We start from the raw sequence: 6000 nt of genomic DNA on the forward strand, positions 1-6000 counted from the left end.
TTGGCGAATGCACGTGAAACTCGGGGAAAAGATTGGGGTAGTGATGAGTATTTAAAGCTGCAATGTTCGCAATGATGCCTCATTTCCATTTCGACGCAGACGAGTTACAAGATGCCAAGACTAAGCCTGCCGAATCGAAACATTGCAATAGACTGCCCCCAGTTAGGTGAATCGCAGTCAGCAGTCGCACGCCACATGAACATCCATCAGAGCACCATTTCATGTCTCTGGGACAGGTACCAACAGTTTCAATCAGCTGAAGACCGGCTAAGAAGTGGAAGACCTCGCATAACAACTGCAGCACAAGATCGCCACATCCGGGTTCTGCACATGCGTCACCGAACTGCCACAGCAACGAACACTGCTGGACGCATACCTGGTTTGAGATGGGTGTCTGCACAAACCATTCGGAACCGACTTCGAGAAGCTGGTTTACGAACTAGGAGACCGTATGTTGGCCCCGTCCTGCGACGTCAACCTCGGCATTTACGTGTTCGCTGGTGCACAAATGTACAGGGGTGGAACTTGGGAAACTGGCGGCGAGTATGGTTCAGCGACGAGTCACCTTTCCTTCTACAGCGACGTGATGGACGACAACGTGTTTACAGACGCCGCAATGAACCTTTTGCCAACAACTGCGTCGCTCAAGTTGACAGATTCAGTGGAGGGAGTGTTATGATGTGGGGGAGCCATCTCATACACCGGCAGAAGTGAACTTGTGTTTGTACAAGGCAACCTGAGTGACAGCTGTACGCTACCTGGATGAAATTCTTCGCCGTCACATGCTTCCCATTTTGGATCGACAGCGAGAACTCTTTCAGCAGGACAATGCCAGGCCGCATACGGCACGTGTAACAATGGATTTTCAACAGAATGAGAACATTAATGTGCTGCCATGGCCATCAAGATCGCCAAATCTCAACCCCACTGAACATCTATGGGATGAACTGGACAGACGTGTACGCCAGCGTGACCCGGAGCCTCAGACGCTTCCGCAACTGTCACATGCACTGCAGGAAGAATGGGCTAGGATTCCACGTGCCCGGATTCAGAGACTCATCAGTCTACGCCAAAGAGATGTCACGCAGTGTTTGCTGCTGCTGCTACTGCTGGTGGCCACACAAGGTACTGATTCCAGCGCCCTCGTGCGACGCTGTTTGGTGACGAAAACGCCTCCACTGCCGTCAGTCCTTAGCAAGAACATTGTCACATACTCATGTCAAATTGTACTTTGTTACGATCATAAATAACGAAATTATGCCACTTTGTATTAAAGAGATAATTCCATGAATATTTCGCCTATACGTTTCTTTTTTGACAGAGTATATTTACAATAATCGCTAAGCGTACCTCTGTGTAAAACGTTTAAGGCAACAGTGTAAGATATATGTTACGACATGACGATATGATACATGTTGGATATCAATTTAAAGGCATCTGATTGGCTTCTTACATATAGATCCAAACCATCCACTGAGATTAAGGCTACACATATAACTTGGTTCAGAATACGTTTTAATTTCTCTTAAACCTGTATTTCAAAGAAAAAGATATGTCAGAAAAAGAATTCTACACTTCTGTCTCCAGCTCTCGTGGCAGTTAGATACCATTTATCTTGCATTTCGTTTACAATTGTATTCATCTCGCGTTCGCTCTCTTTGACGTAGCCAGGATTTTATATTGGTGGGGGACCACAATGACATGAAGGGTCAATCACATTGTTTTTGAGACTGTCAATAGTGAAGGAAGGAAGGGAGCATTTTATTTATGGTTATATGGCGTCGGACATGTGGTTAAGGATCACACGAATATTGAGACAGGAAACCCGCTGCCGCCACTTCATGGGGTACTGCACCATCCAACAGACATGATATTACATACCACGGCCTTTGTTACATCAGTTGTGGAACACTGGCTGGAATGAAAAATAGCCTACCGACGGGAATCGATCGTGCATCAGACGAGCTACGACCCGGTGTCATATAATTTGCACTCCCCTGTCAACATACGTAGAATAAGCACTTCCCAGTGCATATTTTACGTGTAATATACACTCCCTCAGTCTATATTATATGTATAATATGCACTCCCTCTGAATAATATGCACTCCCCCATTACACGTAGGGTATAATATTTTTTAAGCACTCACATAATTATATATTTTTAGTGTTTTGTGACGTTTGAATAGCCAGTGCACTTTGAAAAAGGTAGTATAAATCTCAGTGGCGAATCTAAACGAGGGTGTTGGGTATATGAATCAGGGGCGGACCCAAAGAGGCTAAAACTCTTCTGGATCCGCCCTTGCAAATTTGCAGAATAAAACTAATAACTCGTCATATGTGGTGATCGGATGGATCTCAGAATCTCTTCACCCACCACTGGCTTCCCTTACTTCCGATTAATAGGACAGAAATTATGTGGAGATAACATTGCAAAGCTTTGTCTTGAACAGGTTCATATTGTATAATCACAAAATAATTACATCAGACCCACCCCACCTCAGTTAAGTGCCACCTTGTATGCTTAAAGGTCCGACATGAACAACCATTGTTTGTTAACTACATGTATAATGTTTTAACCAAAGGAAGTTAGTTAGATGGACGATCTGAAAGACAATGGAAGAAAAGCGAATTTTAGACGACCTTGCAAACGATTTTCCATTAAAAATGGAAACTGATTGTACTTAGCAAAACAGGAGAATGAAGATCAAATAAAGGTAACTTAATTTTGGTGCATGGATTATTATACATATAACCTACCCTCAACATTCATTATTATACACCTAATCTACACACACCCCATTCTTTATTATACACAAAATCTACTCTCCCCATTCATTACTATACATATACGCTGCACTTTCCATTCATTATTATACATAAAATCTGCACTCCCCATTAATTTGTATACACATAATATACACTCCATTTATGACCATTCTTCTAATCTACACCACACATTCATTGATATACACATAATCTGCACTCCCCGTTCATTATTATTCATATAATCTAGACAACACATTCCTTTTTGTATGTATAGTAATGAATGTGTCGAGTAGATCACATATAGAGTCATAATTGTGGAATGCAGAATACATTTATATTAATGAATGTAGAGTGTAGGTTATATGCATAATAAAGAAAAGTGTGTAAATCATGTGTATAATAAAACATGTGGAGTGTAGATGACATGTATTGTAATGAATGTGAAGTGTATAAATATGATGTGTACATTATTATTATTATGTACATGTATACTAATGAATGTGGAGTACATATTATAATAATGAATTGTAATGAATGTGGAGTAGCCAGGGATATTTTATATTCATCATCCCTTAGACAGGATAGCACATACCACGGCCTTTGATGTACCAGTCATGATGCACTGTCTGGAGCGAAAAAATAGACCCACCGACGGGGATCGACCCGAGACCAACCGCGCATCAAGCGAGCACTTTACCACCGGGGTACTTCCCTTCCCAAATCGTCATGAAACAGAATTTCGTTTTTGAAAAACCCAGGAGTGCTAAAAATCGCACTTCTCAAAATGCTTACGGTGGTGGTGGAAATCACACTCCTGAAAATAATCAGAATTGGAGTTAAGAGACCGAGAGGAATTGCACCCATGAACATGATTAAGTTTGAGTAATGACTTCTAAATTAAATATCTTAAGAGTTAATGTTTTGTATTTTCAAAATAAATATCCTAATTTAACTAATATGATGGTTGTTCTCAAAGATGAAGGAATGGGCCATTGCAGTCTTACACAAGAAAAAGAAACACCATGAAAATCATGTTGCATTAAAATTCTGAATCATGATAATCTGTTGACTATTTATGAATAAAGAACTGAAACTGATTTGTTTGTGCTTATTCTGTTTTATTTAAAACAAGTACAATAATTTTAGTCTTCATCGCAGAATGATATGATTTTCCCATGGACACAAACCTATGAACTGAATGTGAATTGACATTGTAACAACTATGGTATTGTTATTGAGAATTCTAACTGTAAAATATCTAATAAAACACTCACAAAAAGTAATGTCAGTAGGCCTATTTGTAAATCATTTAAACTAAAAAGAAATTAAAAGTGTAACAACCACATAGCATAGGGCTATCACATTTATCATGATATTATAATATACATGTTATGTACCTGCAAATTATCTGTTTAAAAACAAAAAGAATGTCATGATAGAGAAAATGTCAACATCTATTGTTTTCTACCCAAATATATCTCACTGCAATATTTATAAATATGTCTTTTTTACAAGCAGGATTCACTTTCATTATCGGTGTACTGTAGTTAACACATCATTTATTATACTACTAACTCGAATCACAGCAACCCATCAATAAAACTAAAACAAAAACCAACAAAACTAAACAACTCTAATGTAAAATTAATTTTAAAATATACATGCTTTACACTCAGTAAATTCGAATTACTGAGTTGAAATTAAACCGGTGTATGTTTATTTCAGGTGCCCGTCAGCTGATCACATGTACTAGAAATCTGACTCTACCAAGGTCAATGAATGTCCTTGGCTTTAAATCACTTGCCAGTATCGTGAAACAAACTAGAAATGTGCGAATTACGTCGCATTGCTATTAACAAAAACAAAACCGGCTTTACTAAATTAGTTTTTTGTTGGTGTACGCATTTACTGTGATATCAACATGTATAAACATTGTACACATAGAATTATTGGACAACGAACCTATTATTTTTTTTGTGCGTGAAAAAAACGACGACAGTGTAAAATAAATTTCGCGAACATTACCTGCATTGTACGAAATTAAACAAAACAAAACTGACGAGATCTTAATAATAAGTGAACTCCTAGCTGATTGGCTCAGTGTAAAGATAACCAACCAATCGTGTTTCAATTTATAAAAAGTATTCTAGGACGTTCATTGTGAACAGAATGGAATGGTTTGTGGCGTTGTGGATTGGATTCAATAAACAATTAAAATGGCAGAGTTTAAAAAGAAAATACAAGCGTGATTTGTTCAATTTAGGGGCGCGTTACTTCGCGCCTGTCAGATTGAGTTGACGGGGGTTTACGGGCGTGATAGCGCTTCCGCCCGTCAAAAACTAAAGTCTGATGTAAGTCAAACTTGATCTGTAGTAATATATTATAACGCTCTATACAACATTTCAGCTCAATATCTTGAGGCATTGCAAAAATAAAGTCCAGAAAATATTATTTTCGTATCTCCTAAATTCATTAATTCAAGGGATATATATCTGACAAAAATAGGTAAATCGTAATGAAAGTCAAACTTGATCTGCAATGATACATTATAAACTATACGGAAAATTTCAGCTCAATAGCTCAAGACATTTGGGAAAAACAAATTTCCGTATTCCACAAGTTCAAGGGCCATTAATTCGGTAAAAATTAGTAAATCGTCATGAATATACAAAATTTTAGCTCAACATCTAAAAAAAAAAATCCAGAAAACTATGTGGGACAGACAGACCGACAGACAGACGGAGATGAAACATATTCCACTCCGGTTGGATGATAGGAGACTAATAATGAATGTGGATTGTATTCATTGAATAGCACTTAAATTATTATCAAATATGATAGGAAAACTAATGTAATCATACAATCCTGATATGTACACAATCTCGCTTCGCACTCTCCCCTACACTAAGCCTGCCGAATCGAAACATTGCAATAGGCTGCCTGCAGTTAGGTGAACTGCAGTCAGCAATTGCACGCCACATGAACGTCCATCCGAGCACCATTTCACGTCTCTGGGACAGGTACCAGCAGTTTCAGTCAGTTGAAGACTGGCCCAGAAAAGGAAGACCTCGCATAGCGACTGCAGCTCAAGATCGCTACATCCGGGTTCTACACTTGCGTCACCGAACTGCCACAGCAACGAATACTGCTGGACGCATACCTGGTTTGAGAAGGGTGTCTGCACAAACCATTCGGAATCGACTTCGAGAAGCTGGTTTACGAGCTAGGAGAC

Source organism: Gigantopelta aegis, chromosome 7 (assembly GCF_016097555.1).
Source record: "Gigantopelta aegis isolate Gae_Host chromosome 7, Gae_host_genome, whole genome shotgun sequence".
In the NCBI taxonomy this organism is placed as follows: Eukaryota; Metazoa; Mollusca; class Gastropoda; order Neomphalida; family Peltospiridae; genus Gigantopelta; species Gigantopelta aegis.